The sequence below is a fragment of the Crinia signifera genome, chromosome 6 (assembly GCF_055691185.1).
Source record: "Crinia signifera chromosome 6, ASM5569118v1, whole genome shotgun sequence".
Lineage (NCBI taxonomy): Eukaryota > Metazoa > Chordata > Amphibia > Anura > Myobatrachidae > Crinia > Crinia signifera.
In genome coordinates this window covers 271907184-271927091 of record NC_139222.1, presented here as the reverse complement: position 1 = coordinate 271927091, position 19908 = coordinate 271907184, and the positions used below count along the sequence as shown (strand labels likewise).

Below are 19908 nucleotides of genomic sequence, written 5' to 3'. Positions count from 1 at the left end.
TGACACAATGTTAATCTAACCAAAATTTACTTAAAATAGTAACACATATAGGAATAGATGCAAGCATGCAGTACTGTGGTCTTATTACTCAATGTGCACTGGTTGTAAGCCTCTGCGCACAATCTGCAGTAAATATCTCCCAGTCTGTATGCTTGAATTGTCCAAATGTCCAATTTTTCAATTATAATGTGCAAAATGCAGCATAAATCGTCTCAGTCTTTTAATTATACTACGTTTGCGGCGTCCCGTCAAACATTAGTATGAATTTGCAAAGTACAAGTCTTCAGGTACCCCTTTACAGCGTGATGGATCTTGTGTGGGTTTTCGGAGGGGGGGGGGGACTGGTGCAATTTAGGGTGCCGGTGTCTTAACCGCTGCCTGCGGGATAACGGCGGTGCTGTATGAGTGCTGCTGCACCCAGTATTTCACACGCCGCTAACTCCCGCTAGCTACGGTGACTAAGGGCAGCGGGGTACGATGTGTGGGGCAGCTGCGCCGCCGTCGACACCGCCTCGCTTAACCGCCCAGGGGAACCTCCTGCCTCACAGGTCACTCGCCGTCTCCTACTCACCCTCTCCACGCTGACGGTCTTCCTTGCACGATTTCCAGCCGGCTGTGATGGTCAGCTCTCTGTTCTTATGTGCGGGGGGGGGGGGGGGGGGGGGAATGATGACAGCTAGTTTCTTGTCCTTGCTGGTATGTACAGATTTCCCTCCAACGCGTTTCAGCTAATTGCCTTCTTCAAGGAGGTGTGTGTTGCTGGAGTTCCCGTCTGTTTAAATGTCCCGGGTTGCTCCTGTGGTAGGTTGCTGATTGGTTAAATGGGAGTGTCTATCATTATTCTTCCTGATTGGCGTTCTTTTCACAATAATGTGATTGCATGGTGATTTTTAGTATTTCTGACATTCTAACACTCTACGTATGTTTTTATTCTCTGGGTCTTGCATATACATTTTGTTATTATTCTTTGGGTCTTGCATATACATTTTTAGAAACGTTTTTAAGGTCTTGCATATAATTATATTTCTTCATCTGTTCTGGTGCGGTATTAATGTCTGTCCATAATTACACTTTTCCTGGTGATTTTTATTTTTTATTTTTTATTTCTGTTTGTAGATGTGTGTTTCATTTATTCCATTGGGGTATTAACCCCGCTTTATAATGTTTTCAAATGCCATACTTGTTTATTGCTTGGTTGTGAATGTTTGTGAATATTCATTTTTTGTGAATCATCATTTTTTGCCTATGATGGATTTTACTTCATTATCTAAGTTTAATCCCCTCGGTGAGAATGTCTTTAGTTTGTACATCCATTTCAGTTCATTCTTATTGATTTTGTGTATAAAATCTCCTCCTCTCCAGTTCGGATGTACTAGTTCTATTCCTACAAATTCTAATGTTTCTGGGTCACTGTCATGGTGAAGCTTAAAATGTCTCGATAGGTTGTGTTCGTCATGTCCTTTCTTTATATTTCTTATGTGTTCAGATACTCTCTCTTTCAGTTGTCGTGTTGTCCTGCCTATGTATTGTTTATTGCATCCACATTTTAACAGGTAGATCACCCCCTTGCTACTACATGTAATTCTTTGTTTTATTTTAAATGTGTCCTCACTGTTTATGGATTTGAAATCGGTAGTTGGTCTTGTGCTTCTTTGTTTTTGGTTTTTACATCCTGTGCAGCCCCCACAAAAGAAAAAACCTTTGCTTGATTGGCCTGTATCTATTGCCGATTGTGTGTTGGATTTTGGGGGAATGTGTTTTTTTGTTAATTTTTGTTTTAAGTCTGGAGCTTTAGAAAATTTTAAGCTTCACCATGACAGTGACCCAGAAACATTAGAATTTGTAGGAATAGAACTAGTACATCCGAACTGGAGAGGAGGAGATTTTATACACAAAATCAATAAGAATGAACTGAAAGGGATGTACAAACTAAAGACATTCTCACCGAGGGGATTAAACTTAGATAATGAAGTAAAATCCATCATAGGCAAAAAATGATGATTCACAAAAAATGAATATTCACAAACATTCACAACCAAGCAATAAACAAGTATGGCATTTGAAAACATTATAAAGCGGGGTTAATACCCCAATGGAATAAATGAAACACACATCTACAAACAGAAATAAAAAATAAAAATCACCAGGAAAAGTGTAATTATGGACAGACATTAATACCGCACCAGAACAGATGAAACAATATAATTATATGCAAGACCTTAAAAACGTTTCTAAAAATGTATATGCAAGACCCAAAGAATAATAACAAAATGTATATGCCAGACCCAGAGAATAAAAACATACGTAGAGTGTTAGAATGTCAGAAATACAAAAAATCACCATGCAATCACATTATTGTGAAAAGAACGCCAATCAGGAAGAATAATGATAGACACTCCCATTTAACCAATCAGCAACCTACCACAGGAGCAACCCGGGACATTTAAACAGACGGGAACTCCAGCAACACACACCTCCTTGAAGAAGGCAATTAGCTGAAACGCGTTGGAGGGAAATCTGTACATACCAGCAAGGACAAGAAACTAGCTGTCATCATTCCCCCCCCCCCCCCCCCGCACGTAAGAACAGAGAGCTGACCATCACAGCCGGCTGGAAATCGTGCAAGGAAGACCGTCAGCGTGGAGAGGGTGAGTAGGAGACGGCGAGTGACCTGTGAGGCAGGAGGTTCCCCCGGGCGGTTAAGCGAGGCGGTGTCGACGGCGGCGCAGCTGCCCCACACATCGTACCCCGCTGCCCTTAGTCACCGTAGCTAGCGGGAGTTAGCGGCGTGTGAAATACTGGGTGCAGCAGCACTCATACAGCACCGCCGTTATCCCGCAGGCAGCGGTTAAGACACCGGCACCCTAAACTGCACCAGTCCCCCCCCCCCCTCCGAAAACCCACACAAGATCCATCACGCTGTAAAGGGGTACCCGAAGACTTGTACTTTGCAAATCCATACTAATGTTTGACGGGACGCCGCAAACGTAGTATAATTAAAAGACTGAGACGATTTATGCTGCATTTTGCACATTATAATTGAAAAATTGGACATTTGGACAATTCAAGCATACAGACTGGGAGATATTTACTGTAGATTGTGCGCAGAGGCTTACAACCAGTGCACATTGAGTAATAAGACCACAGTACTGCATGCTTGCATCTATTCCTATATGTGTTACTATTTTAAGTAAATTTTGGTTAGATTAACATTGTGTCAGAATCATTAATTTAAGGTTCAGTTTTACCTGAGTCACGTTCACATAATCCCAAGATTTACCATTTATTTATTTTTTACTTCTTCCCGATATCACTATTTTAAGATTGAGCGCAGCACTACCCCCAGACTATAGATCATTCAGAATAAACCAGCGCTGTATTTTGTTCCAAATAATAGAATTACAGTTAATGTCTTAGCGCCTGATTTTTCCTTGGGAAGTCTTTCCTCAGAATTTTTTCCTTGTTCAGTATCTGAATAGAACATTTCCTTCTTCATTGTGTAGGAGTAATATTATAGCAGAGGTCAGGTCTTATAAACACAGAGAATCACAGAGATTACCCTCTTAATTCCCCTCTTCAATGTGCTGTAAGAACACGTGTGATAAATGTAAACACACGGTCTTAGGCAGAATTAAAGAAGGGGAAAAAGTAGTGCCAAAAATCAGGCGCACAGTAATTAGTAGAAATAATGTAATTAATATTATTGCTATTAACAAAGTGTTGGTTGCTGCTCTCAATTGAGGACCTCTGTATTCCTCAGTACTATTCAAATAAAAAAATCTAGACAAAATCTAGAGAGCGCAAGAGAGCTCTTTCTTTACTCCCAGGAATCACCAGTGTGGACTTACTGGTTCCAGGTATATCAATACCAACCCCCCCACATTCCCCATTGTTCCTGTGTGGCGGACACCGCTCCCTGAACGCCCCAGTGGCAAATTCCATCTAGCCACCGAGTGTGAGAAAATCATTCTTTGAGAGCGAAAACCACTATTCCACTTGTTTACCGAAATTATTGGCAGACAACCGCACTTTGGACCCCCCTCGGTGGCCACACCTCTTCTAAGACCACCTAAGCGAGAGGACACAAATTATGCGGAAGCCTTCCTTCCTCCAATGGTTGATACAGTGCCATATTCATTGGTGAGGATTGTACCATCTAACAAGTGGAAACCATCGAACAACAAGTTCTCCAATTAACTGGTAAAGTGCACTTACCTGTGACTCTCTTCCCCCACCACTTCCCCCCATTCCCATTACCCCGCATTGGGCCAATTCCACACTGTGTCCACTATCCTGTGACGTGAAGAATACACATCCATTTATTGCCAATCAGTATATGTTTTATTATGTTTATTGTGATTGTTCTTATATATGCTTTGATTGAGTGAAAGTAAAATTTTCCACTTTGTACCAAACACTTGTTTATTTCCTTTATGTTTTAGCGCTGCTCTTGTGCTTTGTGCATGATTGGTGTTTTTTCTTTGGTGGGGACTGACTACCCCCCCTTTCTGAGCAGCTGCTAAATAATAGAATTACAGCTACTGTCTTAGCGCCTGATTTTTCCTTGGAATTTTTTCCTTGTTCAGTATCTGAATAGAACATTTCCTTCTTCATTGTGTAGGAGTAATATTATAGCAGAGGTCAGGTCTTATAAACACAGAGAATCACAGAGATCACCCTCTTAATTTCCCTCTTCAATGTGCTGTAAGAACACGTGTGATAAATTTAAACACACGGTCTTAGGCAGAATTAAAGAAGGGGAAAAAGTAGTGGCAAAAATCGGGCGCACAGTAATTAGTATAAATAATGTAATTAATATGATTATTGCTCTTAACAAAGTGTAGGTTGCTGCTCTCAATTGAGGACCTCTGTATTCCTCAGTACTATTCAAATAAAAAATCGAGACAAAATCTAGAGAGCACAAGAGACACTAGAGCTTTACTATTATCAAAGTTTATTAATACAATTCACGGTACTTGTGTATTATCACGCCGCCCACTACTCCATTTGCGTAGAGGGCTATTCACGGTAGTGAAATCGCATCGCATTGCATGCCATATTGTATGGCATGCGATGCGATTTTCCTATCTAATGTATTCAATGTTCTGTGTCAGTGAATCCATTAAAAAGTTAGGATGCGATAAAAAATCGCATCGCATGCCATTATTGTATGGCATGCGATGCGTTGAGATATTGGTTCTGATGGAACCTAGAATAATGCCATTTAATGGTAAAATGACATATAGGGCGAAATTTACCAAAATGGATTCGTAAAAAATAGGTGTATTCGTAGGCAGAAATACACCTATTTTTTACACATTTGTATTTTCGGGATTTACAATCCCGAAAATACAACAATTCGTAGTCCTAAAGATGGAACATTCGTATTTGTATTTACAAATACGAATGTCCTACACCATCGATAGGATACGACAGGAATCACCATTCAAAAGAATGGTGGTTCCTGATGTACTAAGCAGCCGTACTGATAATACGGCTGCTAAGTGGTGTAAAACACCCACGCAAATACGACAGGAAAATACACCTTGCTTTCCCTGTCGTATTTGCTTTAAGTCTGCACGGATCAGTCAGATCCGTGCAGGCTGCAGTGTAAAAAAAATAGAAAAAATAGAAGAAAAAAAACAGCGTGGGGTCCCCCCCACATCTGTAACCAGCACCAGGCTGAAGGAGCCGGGGCTGGTAATTAAAAATCAGGGAACCCGACAAATAGGGGTTCCCCGATTTTTAACAACCAGCCCCAGGCTCCAGGTCCGGGGCTGGTTCCCAAAATACGGGGGACAAAATGACAAGGGGTCCCCCGTATTTTAAGAACCAGCCCCAGGCCAAACCAGCCAGCAGGGTAATGTCACAGCCGGGGGACACTTATTATATAAGGTCCCGCGGCCAAAACATTAACCCCCTGACCGGTCAGCCTGGCCAGGGGCCCTGGGGGAGTGGGGACCCCCCCAATGAAGGGGTCCCCCCCCTCCAGGACTTACCTGACCAGGCTGAAGCCTGGTGCTGTCCTCGATGCCCCTGGGCGGTGGGCATCGAGCTGATAGTGGTGTAAAAAATAGAATAATCTATTGTCTAATACTGGGGCACTATGAGCCCCGGCTCCAGCAAGCCTCCCCGGCAAGCTGGGACTTGGAGAACCACAAGTGGGTCTTGTAGTTCCACAGTATTAAAAATAGTAAAATAAAACACACTGACACACACTTAAAATAAAACTTTAATACATACAAAGCCCTTACATACTGATACTTACCTATCTTCTTCCCGTAGGTAGCCCTGGTCCTGATGTCCTGCAGTCCTGTGTCGTCTTCTGGTCCATGTCGACGTCGCTGTCCATGTCGGCGATGGCGTCGGCGTCCGGAGTCCGACGAAATCCATGGAGGAAGCTGTGGAAGGAAACCATACTCACCTGTCCCAGGGCGACATAGTCCAGGTAAGGGGTCTATGCAAAAAAACTAACCGACACGCGAAACCAGCCGAACAGCAGAGAGCCGCACGGTGTTTGTGTACATCGTACATGCGGCCTAGCGGCCAATCAGGAGCCGCTTCAGCCTGGTCAGGTAAGTCCTGGAGGGGGGGGACCCCTTTATTGGGGGGGTCCCCACTCCCCCAGGGCCCCTGGCCAGGCTGACTGGTCAGGGGGTTAATGTTTTGGCCGGGGGGACTTGTATAAAAAGTCTCCCCCCGGCTGTGGCATTACCCTGCTGGCTGGTTTGGCCTGGGGCTGGTTCTTAAAATACGGGGGACCCCTAGTCATTTTGTCCCCCGTATTTTGGGAACCAGCCCCGGACCTGGAGCCTGGGGCTGGTTGTTAAAAATCGGGGAACCCCTATTTGTCGGGTTCCCTGATTTTTAATTACCGGCCCCGGCTCCTTCAGCCTGGTGCTGGTTACAGCTGTGGGGGGGACCCCACGCTGTTTATTTATTTTTTCTATTTTTTTTACACCTTGCAGCCTGCACGGATCTGACTGATCCGTGCAGACTGCCTGTAAGAATTCGTATTAGCGGCCGTATATATGGCCAGCTAATACGAATTCCTACAACATCGGTGGGTTACAAAGCAGTCGTATATGACTGCTTTGTACATTCCCCTCCGGAACACGACTTTGCATACGACTGAAACAGTCGTATGCAGTCGTAGGGGAAATACCAATACGAAAAACTAGGTTTTTGATATTGGTAAATTTCCCCCATAATGTCTTTTATTTTGCCCCCCCCCCCACTATCCACGTGATCCTGAAGCGTGGCGAGTGCAGCGAGCCCCGCGAGGGGCGGCGGTACGCTTCCGACCGACCTTTTTATACCCCCACTATCCATGTCGGTGTGGAGTTGATTCTATACAGTGTGGCGAGCACAGCGAGCCACCGAGCCCGAAGCGTGGCGAGGGGACGCATAATACATGTAACATAATACACATCCCCTCGCCACGCTTCGGCCTCGGTGGCTCGCTGCGCTCGCCACACTATATAAAATCAGCTCCACGCCGACGTGGATAGTGGGGGTATGAAAAGGTCGGTCGGATGCGTACCGCCGCCGCTCGCCACGCTTCAGGATCACGTCGATACTGGGGGGGGGCATTAATAAATGACATTATAAGCGTCAAAATCGCATCACATCGCAATCCATACCATAACGGCATGTGATGCGATTTCACTACGTTTGCGTACGTAGTAAATTCGGGCGCCGTGATAATACACAAGTACCCAATTCACACAAAAAATTAAGAGTAAAAATAAGGTATATGCATATATCACTAGATATTTCAATTAATACATAAAAATGCATAAAAACATGTAAAACAACAGTGGACAGTTTTCCAACGGCTTTCAATAATTGATATACTGTTGCTCATTTTACTCATTTGGCCATATACTCCATTAACCAATCTCTTAGGTTTAGACGTGATGTTTATACGATAGTGAAGAACATCCAGACTTTATAATTATATTCGATTTAAAAATATATAGACAGTCCAGGCAGTCCCGTTTTTATTTATTTAACTGAAGAGAAATCACTTGGTCAGAAGCCGTGGTATAAGGCTATATGTGGAGAGTTCTTATTAGCCAATACGTTTAGTTCAATAACTCACTTTAAATCTTAATAAACTCCAGTTATTTGTGTATAGGATCAATACGCTCAGAGGGAACAATTTCACAGACGTTATTAGTGTAGCTACCTCCGCTCCAGGTGTATATATGCCGGTATTCACTGCACAACAATTGCGTCTCTGTAGGTCCGGTGTCCCAGGACACTTTTGGAGATAGAATTTCTCTTGGAGGCCGGCAGTCACAGATTGACAAAGTCCCCGTTACATCAGGTGTTTAACCTGGCAGGGAAAGTGGTCTTTACGCGTTTCTCCGTCCTCCAGGTATGACGGTTTCCTCAGAAGATACTTAAACACTGTCGTTGGAAACTTGCCCTTGAGACACTGAAAACTAGGAATGATATTGTATGTATATAGTTGCTAAAATGATTAGGAGCTTATTTGATCGTAACACAGGTGTTTCCTATAATTATATTGTTCCGATTGGTGAATAGCCCTTTAAAACTGACTAGTGTGACATGGGAAGTATCTTCTGAGGAAACGGTCATACCAATATATAGCTGAGTGATTTTAAGCCAAAATCGCTCAGCGACCAAATCTCACCGTGTGTACACAGCTTTGGGTGCATAAATTGCTGGCTGAGGTAAACGCTTGGCATCCAACCCTGCTAGTGAGGATTATTACTGAGCTTCAGGTGACACTTTCAGATAACGTAAATGGCAGCGAGTTATAGATCAGTAAAGGCAGCCCTTTGTGCTTTGAAGAAGGTGAAGCATGAATTGACATGGGAGATCTCCGGCAGGAATGATTGTTTGATTTACAAGCAAGTCCCCTGCAGGATAATGAAATCACTAGTTTATTTATATGGTACTTATGTATTATCTGGACTCCCATGTTAAATACACCCCATTTTTTCATACCCCTACTATCCAACTACGCATGGAGTTGATTTTATATAGTGTGGCGAGCGCAGCGAGCCACGGTGCCCGAAGCGTGGCGAGCGGACGCGGTCTCATAAGAAAAACATGAGCCCAGATATTACATAAATACCATTTATATTGCTATGTAACATCGGTTCTTTCTATGGGGAATTCTAAACCCATAGCGTTCACAGCGTGGAATTTAATGTCACATTACACAACTCTCCTGGAAAAACCTGCAAGGGAAGAAGGGACATCCCTTCTAGCAGTATAGCCAGCAGTATACCCAGGGGTCAGACTCCAGCACACCCCAGCATGATAAGAGGCTTGTGAGTACTTATCTGAACCTCCTTTGTTACACTTAACTGTCCCTGGCTATCCCAACGGGTCACCAAGGGAGGCTGGTGAAGTAATACATATACATAGGAGCGAGAGGCGACTAGCCGGGAGAGACCGTAAACTATTAGGCTGTGCTCCCAAAGCCAGGAGGTGTGCCCTATCATATTGCTGGGGTTAGGTAGGAGGCAAGTAGATAGTAAGGAAGAGATAGGAGGAGGAAAGAAGGGGGAAGGTAGGAGAGGGCTATAGGGTGCAGGCCCCTCCCCAGGGGGCGTATACCCATACTTAAGCACAGGACAGGTAAAGGGGGAGGGTCAGAAAGTGCAGCAGGTGAGGCAGAAAGGATTGTCCAGCAAGAACATCCAGGAGGCAGCAGAGGAATGATACAGAAATATTCTGATAAGTATTCCTTCTTATTCTTTTACTTAATTCCATATTCGGCACCCTGCTACCCTGCTGCAATCTGCTGTTACAAACTCCCAATGTCTCTGTAATTTTATGAATTCAATCTTTAATGCAGATAGAATTTTATCACATGTTTTATATTATGCTGAGCAACTTTCCCCTAAGGAATAAAAGCACCTAATAGAGTCTTACACCTATAACCTAACAGTACAGTTGGGATTCAGTGCAGAAGTTATTTAAATGCACACTTCTAGTTTAAGGCCAAAAAATGAGTACTTAGGGATTTATTATTATACTCTAGTCGCTGCAGCCTTCAGGAAAACAGCATAGAATTAGGCCCAATTCAGGCAAGTTAGAAACAAGTCCCATCCCCCCTCCCCCTAATTATATTACTGTGGGCTTGTTTACATGGCATATACAATACCTTTACCTACCCCTCCCACCAGGCAGGGCATACAATGGAGTCAGCAGGATGCCTAGCAATGATAAACAAATGCAGAATTCGGGCAATAATATGAAATGTGTGATTATAGATGAGCATTGGTAGAGCTGAGTTGTTTCTTATCATATGTACTAGGGGAATTACATACAGTTTTCGGTAACATAATACAATATTGCATAGCAGTGTTATTAGGATATGACAAAGCATATGTTTAGATAGGCAGAATGCAAATATGGGAACGCATTTTTTTTTTTTTTTTTTTTTTTTTTTTAATTTAAAGTTAATATAATGCAGGAAAATTCATTATATGGTGCAATTTTCAGCGTGTAAGGCATCATAGGGGTATTAATAGACAGTATTATAAGTATGTTGCTGAATGGGGGAATGATATATTGTATCAGGTTAGATTAAGCTGCAGTCAGTAATATAATATGGTGTCGCATACAAATTAGTATGTACAATAATAATAGTATACAGGATATCAATAATTGAATTTATTACGTTTGTGCATGATAAGCATTTTACTGCATATTAGACTGTTATACTTTGGCTAGGCCAGAACAACCTTACGTTACTTCCTGAAAAGCGCTGGGTTAATCTGCTGCTTTATACAAAATCCTGTGATGTTAGAATTCTGTTAAGTCAATTCATGCAATTGTATAAGAAGTAATGAATATAATTAGGGCACAGGGGCTAGAATGTGCTGGAAATTTGGAAATGGAATAAACAAAGCAGAATAATCACAGCAAAATCTAAGGCATTTTGTGTAACATGGGTGGAAAACAGTCATAGGCGCAATAGCATGAGCAGGGTGTAGATCAAAAGATGTATAGGAATCAGAAGGGTGCAAGGAGACCTATGCGCAGTGCACCTGCCAGCAATGTGGTGGCAACATATTATAACCTTTATGCTAATACAAGGGATAACAGCCCCTTCTTTGGAAGCTTAGTACAAGTTCTCTGTCATGGTCATTTAGAACAAAGGTAATGCACTATTTACTGAACAAGCTTAGTGAAAAGTCTAATGCCAACGGGGCTTAATGGAACACTACAAATTTCCATGGGGGTAGCTATTCAGGCACTTGTATATGGATAGAGGCAGGGTAGGAAATAAAAAAAAAAAAAAAAAAAAAGGGAAAATGCAGGAAGGTGGCATTATAGGATTATTGCTCATGTTTTGGGAGGCTGCATGGCGCAACGTATTTACACACAGTACAAACTAACATGTTTTATGTCACCTCGCAGTGCAACCCTTCCTCTTCCACCTGCAGATGCCTAAGGATCGGGGGGTATGGCCAGGCTGATGACCTGGACGGACGCTGAGCTACGGCAATGCCGAAAGCGTAGTATGCAAATGTACTCTTTCTTGACAAGAATGCGTTCTACGTTGTGTTAGTATGCATTAGTGACAGCGGCACGGAGAAGCTGCAGGTCAGCCGGAGATGTGTTAGTGCAGAGAGTGCAAAGCGCATGCCAAACGGCCAGGTCACGGGAAATTCAGGCTCAGCCATCACATGTCTTACCCAGCAGGAAAATCAGCGAATGACGCCTTAGAAAAGCAACAGTGCAGCGTCGCTTACCAGTCTTTTGAAGATGCACTCAGAATAGTGCGCAGCTGCGGGGTAGGGGCCCAATTGGGGAAGATAGATATCGAATCAGCATTTAGGCTCCTCCCCCTTCACCTACATAGTCACGGATTCATGGGACTAAAGTTCAAGGGCAGTTACTATGTGGCTCTATGCTTACCCATGGGTTGCGCCATTTCATGTGCATTCTGGCACATGAAATTCTGTGCGTTGAGGCAGGGATGGGCTGCAGGACAATTGCGCACTATCTGGATGGCTTTCTAATGGTCAGCCAGGTGAACACTGATACATGCGAGCGGCTGTTAAAATCCACGCAGGCGCTGTTCCACAATTTTGGTGTTCCCATAGCAACGGAAAAAACAGAGGGGCCTATGAACAAACTGCCGTATCTGGGAATTGAAATAGATACCACCAGCAGGCTGTGTAGATTACCAGAGGACAAGGTTGCTGGCATTATGAGGCAGATTGGGGAGCATGCCAGAGCAGACAAGATTACACTAATACAGCTCCAATCGTTGTGGGGGACACTGAATTTCACATGCAGGGTTATCCCTATGGGCTGGAAAGGGCCACAGCAGGGGTAAGTAAGCCGCATCATCTGATTAAGCTGACAACAGAAATCAGAGAAGACATGTTGATGTGGGAGACAATTCTAAGGGAATTCAATGGTATTCGCATCTTGCCGGCACCGCCTGTGTCGAGCAAGAGGCTGCAGCTGTACACCGACGCAGCAAGGTTTTTGGGGATTCGGGGCATATCTCGAGGGAGAATGGTGCGCATCGCAGTGGCCGCAGAGCTGGGTCGGAGCAGGGCTGACAAGGAACATGCTGCTGCTAGAGCTGTTCCCGATCACAGTAGCGGCGGAGTTGTGGAGTAGCTGGTTAGCCAACAAGGAAATATCCTTCTGGTGTGACAACCTGGGGGTGGTCCAGGCGGTCAACAGGCAGAGTGCCTCCTCCACACCAGCGATCAATCTGATCAGGTATTTGGTATTGGTTTGCCTGCGGCACAACATTAACTTTCGCGCCAAGCACGTCCCAGGGGTAGATAACATCATAGCGGATGCCCTCTCAAGGGGAAAATGGGAAGCGGCACCTCATGCGCAGCTGCAAGGTTTAACATGTCCACCTCATTTATGGCAGGTTGTCAAGATGGCGTGAACAAGCTGGTGAAAGACTTGATAGCGCCTGTGATATGGAGAAGCTACAGGGTAGCTTGGGAGGAATGGGGGAAACATAAGAAAATAGCAGCGAAGGAGGGTAAGTGGGAGAGCGAAGCGCAAAAAGAATTCCTGTGGGGAAGGTACAAAGACGAGAAGTCTAGGGCGCAAGCGAGCGTAGTGCTGGCAGCCATTGCTTTCTTTACAAAAGTAGCAGGGGAGGAGGACATTACAAAGAGCTTTACCATCAGCTGAATGATGAAAGGTTGGGGCAGGCGGAGCCCAACAGAACCTGATACTAGCCGGCCCATTACAGAGACAATGCTGGGGCAGCTCATGGCGGCAGCAAAAGACATGTGCAAAGGTGGTGTTTGAAACAGCATTGCTCATGGCAGCATTCGCAATGGCATTCCATGGGGCATTTAGGGTTAGCAAGCTGGTGGCCGCATCAAAAGCTTGCAAGGGGTCAGGCATGTTGGCGGACAATGTATCGGTGAGTGGAACGGTGGTGGCCTGCAAGATACACAGGTCTAAGACAGACCAACAAGGCAAAGGAAAATGGGTGGCATTGCGGGAAGGAAGCAACCCAGAGACCTGCCCCGTTAAGTTGGTAAAATAATACTTGGCGCTCAGAGCCAACGAGGGTAACGGAGGGTCTGAGGCCTTCTTGGCGCACGCGGATGAGTCCCCACTCATGGTATACCAATTTAAAATCCTGCTTTAGTGATGTGTGAAGGCTAACGGTTGGCAGGAAAAGGAGTATGGTACGCACTCGTTTAGAATTGGTGCAGCCACCACAGCGTTCAAAGCAGGGTGTTCGGAGAAAGAGATAAATGCATCGGGAGGTGGTGCTCAGCTAGCTACAAGAAGCACATCAGGTTTGGGAGAAAGGAATTGATGCATAGCTAACACCCTGCCTGAGCGGAGGGTCTCCTGTGGTTGGTAATTTTATGTAATTTGTGTGCAGAGGGTCGTTATGAAGGTTTAAGTCATAGGGTGAGGGAAGGTCATGGTAAGGTGGCAGGCTACGGTTCTGAGAACCTAGCGTTGGCGAAAGTACCTGCGGGCCAGCCAAAGTGTGGCGCCAGGAAGCGGAGGCACCCAATAAAGGGGGTGCAGATCTCCAAAGGCCTGGCGTCGGGGTGGGGGCAAGTTGGGGACCCAGGTCGGTTACCGGTTTCAGTGGCGAGAAAGGGTCCATGGGCCCCCCCCCCCCCGGTCGGCTTGATTCAGTTACGTTCGAGGGCTGGTGGACCGCAGTGCTTTCTTTGCCACCTAAGTGATTAAGATTATATTGGTAATCACTTGGCGCTCAGAGCCAACGAGGGTAAGGGAGGGTCTGAGGCCTTCTTGGCGCACGCAGATGAGTCCCCACTCACGGTATACCAATTTAAAACCCTGTTTAAGCGATGTGTAGGAATTGATGCATAGCTAACACCCTACCCGAGCAGAGGGTCTCCTGTGGTTTCAAAATTTTATGTGAATTGTGTGCAGTGGGTTGTTATTGAATATTTGAGTCATAGGGTGAGGGAAGGTCACGGTAAGGTGGCGGGCTGCGGTTTTGGGAACCTGGCGTTGGCGGAAGTACCTGCGGGCCAGCCAAAGTGTGGCGCCAGGAAGCGGAGGCACCCAAAAAGGGGGTGCAGATCTCCAAAGGCCTGGCGTCGGGGGGGGGGCAAGTTGGGGACCCAGGTCGGTTACCGGTTTCAGTTGCGAGAAAGGGTCCATGGGCAACCCCCCACGGTCGGCTTGATTCAGTTACATTCGAGGGCTGGTGGACCGCAGTGCTTTCTTTGCCACATAAGCGATTACGATTATATTGTAATCTGATTAATAAATGTGACCTTTAATTCGCCATAAACAAATGACTCTGTTTTGGTTATTTCAGGTGAAAGGGGAGCAGAGGGAAAGGGAAGGGGTGGGAGGGAGGATGTTTAAAGGGGTGGGGTTTCTTAGTCTCTTTAAGGGTAAAAGTATGGCGGGAGCATCAGACGCTCAGAGGTTTAATAGGAGCGAGAGGCGACTAGCCGGGAGAGACCGTAAACTATTAGGCTGTGCTCCCAAAGCCAGGAGGTGTGCCCTATCATATTGCTGGGGTTAGGTAGGAGGCAAGTAGATAGTAAGGAAGAGATAGGAGGAGGAAAGAAGGGGGAAGGTAGGAGAGGGCTATAGGGTGCAGGCCCCTCCCCAGGGGGCGTATACCCATACTTAAGCACAGGACAGGTAAAGGGGGAGGGTCAGAAAGTGCAGCAGGTGAGGCAGAAAGGATTGTCCCACCCACCCACCCTTGGACGAAGAAGGAGGAACATCCAAGAAGGATCTGTTTACAGCAAACTTTGTTTTAACAGGGCGCGGAAGTACCTGCGGGCCAGCCAAAGTGTGGCGCCAGGAAGCGGAGGCACCCAAAAAGGGGGTGCAGATCTCCAAAGGCCTGGCGTCGGGGGGGGGGCAAGTTGGGGACCCAGGTCGGTTACCGGTTTCAGTTGCGAGAAAGGGTCCATGGGCAACCCCCCACGGTCGGCTTGATTCAGTTACATTCGAGGGCTGGTGGACCGCAGTGCTTTCTTTGCCACATAAGCGATTACGATTATATTGTAATCTGATTAATAAATGCGACCTTTAATTCGCCATAAACAAATGACTCTGTTTTGGTTATTTCAGGTGAAAGGGGAGCAGAGGGAAAGGGAAGGGGTGGGAGGGAGGATGTTTAAAGGGGTGGGGTTTCTTAGTCTCTTTAAGGGTAAAAGTATGGCGGGAGCATCAGACGCTCAGAGGTTTATTACTTCCTGCTGAACACGGTTCCAAATAGTAGTGGCCAGCCTTATCTACCCCACGGCAAGTCTGCCACCCTCCAGTAATATAGCAGTGATTATTGCACCGTGCCGGAACTATATAACCATGATATTTACCTATCCAACTGTCACAAACATTATATACCTTCTGCTAGGTACATGTTTGATTTGCTTATTGTACAGTGATTAATGCTATTGTGCCATCATATCCATATAGCTTTGGTTTAGCCATTTATGCTAGTAAGTATAGAATGTGATAGGAAGGCATTGATAGTGTATACTGATTTGCAGATTCCTTGAGAGTAAAGCTGGGTACACATCTATACAATCCCTGTTTTCTTGCGACCATTTGACCGACCATAGACGATCGTCCAGAAACACCAGCCGATACGCGCGTACGCACCTGTACAATTTTCCTTGCGACGTCCAATGTACTCCCGTCCAAACAATCGCAAGGAAAATATTGTACCACCGTGGGGGGTTCCGGGGGCACAGCGGGCGAGCGGGGGCGGCGACAGCCGGCCGGAGGTATGGCGCTGTGCCGATGTGGGCCCGGACTGTAAATCAGTCCCGGGCCCCAAAATTTCTAGTGGCGGCCCTGACTGCAGGTGGGGCTGATGTTACATTTGCAGAGAGGAGAGAATTAAATTTGGGTGTTTTATTGTTTCGGTGAAGGATAAATACTGACTGCTTTATTTTTACACCTCAATATAGATATCAGTTTGAAGTACCCCCCCCCCCCCCCCACCCAAATCTAACTCTCTCTGCACATGTTACATCAACCCTACCTGCAGTGCATATGGTTTTGTCCATTAGAGAGTGATTTTGCCTATCTGAGTGAATCAGAATAACCCCCTGAGTGCTATACCAGTCATATCCACCCGACCTAATGGCATAGCGTTCAGTGTGTACCCAGCTTTACGCTCTAGGGGAGGATTAGACAATAGGGCTAGTCATTCTTACCGCCATACCAGGATTTGCCGAAAGGCATCAGCATTCCACCACCGGACATGGAGTACACCGCAGAACCTGCAGTACCACAAAAATCACCACTAGACAACTAGACTATTAACATTCTGCTCAAGTCACTATTTCATCAGAGGTGACATGATGAATGTCGATGTGGTCAAAATGTAGCAAACCCCTATATTCTTACACTGCTGAATGTATTATGCTACAAAACAATGGCATGACTAAGTATTTACCTGGATTTAATATGCTTCACGATAAATAACACATACATTTCTATATCATCTATATATATATATGTCTAGTGTCTGATTGTGTGTCTGAAACACTGCCATCTGTTGGCAGCGAGTGAAACTACATCTCTCACACATGCACAAACACAGAGGCAATCACAAGGTAGCAGACTAGCTTTTGAAGCATTGCTTTGAGCTGGCTTTCTAGTATACAGTTAAGGCCCACACACACTGGGCGACTTTGAGCTGAAAGCAGCTCAGTTTACTCGTTTGAGTGGCTTTTCAGCCCAGTGTGTACGAGACAGCGGTGAGCGCTGACTCACTCTCCCGCATCATCGCTGGCCCAGCCGCTCACCTGGTATTACCAGCAGATGAGCGACGGGGTGGACAGCTTCCCAAAGGAAAATCACTAAAATGGATGAAAAACACCCAGCGATTTTCCGCATCATCGGTCAGCATACACACTGGGCAAAATCACCTTAAGTGGATGTAACCATTTCTTCCGTAATACTTTCTATTTTTAGTTATTTTCTATTTCCACCTTTGCAGCCGTTCCCTGTATGTGATTTCATGATGAGAGACAGAGGACAAGGAGATCAACTAGCATAATTTTCACACATAATCTACAATAATGACAAATAACACAGAGTAAAACACCTTATTTGATAGCGTTAAAGACGGCATCCAAAAACTTGTTACAGATAAAAACCATATACCCAAATGTTAGAACAATGAGATTCCAATGTCTGGGGCCTCCTGCTGAAGCTGATAATAGTCATCTGTCCAGACTAGAACCCTGGAGTTGTTTGAATGACTGTACTGCTCAGTGTCAATAAAGCTGCTTGATTGAAAAGCGTCAGGGTATTCATTTATTTTCTCCAGTCCTGTTTCTCTGGAACGGCAGTGCTGCTGGATAAAGGACCACATCTGGAAAATACAAAACTGGATGGACATTTCATTCTAAAGATAAATACAGAAAATTATGCAATTAGTGCACCAGTGTAAAATTACTTTTCTTGTAAAAACTTTGTTTTATTACACTATTACGCACTGTCTGTTTATATTGCTCTTCTGTCTAAGCCTCTACCACCTCCGACAGGTCACTATTCCATTTATCCACTACTGTGAAGTAATGATTCCTTAAATATCTGCTTCGGGAAGGGATGGCTGGGGCGGGCAGGGGGTGGACACATAGGTGTGCCTATAAAACGTTGGGTATGCCTGTGAAAAAGCTGGGCGTACCCCTGAGTATGCAGGCGTGTGGGGCGGTTGCAGTGGCGTAACTAAGGATGTTGCAGGGGGTGCAGCTGCTATGGGGCCCGGGCCTTTGGGGGGCCCGAGGGTTCAGCAGACAATCCCCTGCACCCTTGATATTTTTTTGGTAGCAGCGCTGCCTGTACGTACCTCGACCTTGCACATTCCCCTGACTCTCTGTCCCCACTAGTGGTTGTAGTTTGTCACCGAAGGGGAAGAGCCATTCCGGCAAATGTAGCCTCTCCTCTGCTCTCCCCTTCCTACCTCTGTGACGCTGCCGCCTCAACGTCACTATTTGGTGACCAGCCCCGGCGCAAAAATGGAAGTGGGGAGAAGTATTTTTGCCAGCACTGTGGTGTGCTGGAGACCCGGGCCTGGCGACAGGAAAACTGCTGGCTGGCAGCACTGATGAGATCCGACGTTACTGTAGAGACCCAATGCTGAAGAGGAGTCCCAGGGCTGCTGTGGAGTCCCGTAGCTTAAGAGGAGTCCCGGGGCTGCTGTGGAGACCTGGAGCTTTAGAGGAGTCTTGGCGTTGCTATGGAAACCCGGCGCTGAAGAGGAGTCCCGGGGCTGCTGTGGAGACCCGGAGCTTAAGAGGAGTCCCGGCGTTGCTATGGAAACCCGGCTCTGCAGAGGAGTCCCGGGGCTGCTGTAGAAACCCAGCACCACCGCTGGAGGTACACAGTGCAGATTATACTGGGGGAGGCACAGTGCAACCTGTACTTGGGGGGATTTAGGAGGACAAGAAGTAATGATTGTCTCAATTATTTTAAACTCCTGCCCCCCCCCCCCCACACACACACACACACACAACTCCCTCCTATTTTTTTTCTGTCTTGCACTATCTCACTGTTAATAACATCTCTTCCCCCCAGCCCCCCTCTCTTTCTTGTATGCCCCCCTCTCTCCTATTTTTCCCTCTCACCTTTTCTCTCTGACACCCCGCTTGTTCTTTTTCTCGCTCCCCTCACTTCTCTCTCACTTCCCCTACCCCTGACTGTCTCAACCAGTTCTGTCCCCCCAGCCCCCATCATGTTTCTCCCCCCTCACTCACCCTCCCTTTGTCGCACCTCTCTCCTCTTTCTTCCCCTGCCCCCTAATGGTCCGATTCAGGCTGGATCGTTCAGGACCAAATTCATCCCCGATGGTCGGGGTTTGCACGTGAACGAATACATACCCTCCAACATGACCCATTCCATTAGGTACAAAATGCTCTGTTTCTGGACTTCCCTGCCAGTGGCAGTTACAGATGTGAGCCTGCAGCACAGTCCAATATTCAAAAAGGGGAGCAACACCAGCTGCCATCCCAAACATCACTGAGAGTTGATGTGACCCCCCTCTTTGAATATTGGACTGTGCTGTAGGCTCACATCTGTAACTGTCACTGGCAGGGAAGTCCAGGAACAGAGCATTTTGTACCTAATGGGATGGGTCATGTTGGAGGGTATGCGAATATGCGCATGTGCAAACCCCCAGAGCAGAGGCCTTTGGTGAGTTTCACACTGGCTGAGGGGTTTGCTCCATAGTGGGTGGAATAAAGGGTGGGCATAGGGCGATAATAGGAGAACACCCAGCGTTTTATGGGCGTGTCCACAAATACTCTGGGTGTATCCCTGCAGACGCAGGCGTGTCGATGTCTGCTTCTGGCGGGCGTCTGACTTTTCATTAAGAATGGAGGAAACATCATTTGATTATAAGCGACCATCAAATTATTTTTTTTCTTCGCACGCCGCATGCAAAGTGGATGT

The 19908-nt window shown here is 45.9% G+C and overlaps 1 long non-coding RNA gene across 2 annotated transcripts in view; it reads left to right on the top strand.

Annotated features, from left to right (window-relative positions):
• Nucleotides 1–19908, top strand: part of LOC146009343 (uncharacterized) — a 126172-nt gene that overhangs the window by 65589 nt on the left and 40675 nt on the right. For both annotated transcript variants that reach the window (XR_014444642.1, XR_014444641.1), the window contains exon 2: nt 6286–6448. This is a non-coding gene — a long non-coding RNA (uncharacterized LOC146009343). The remainder of the gene's footprint in view (nt 1–6285; nt 6449–19908) is intronic.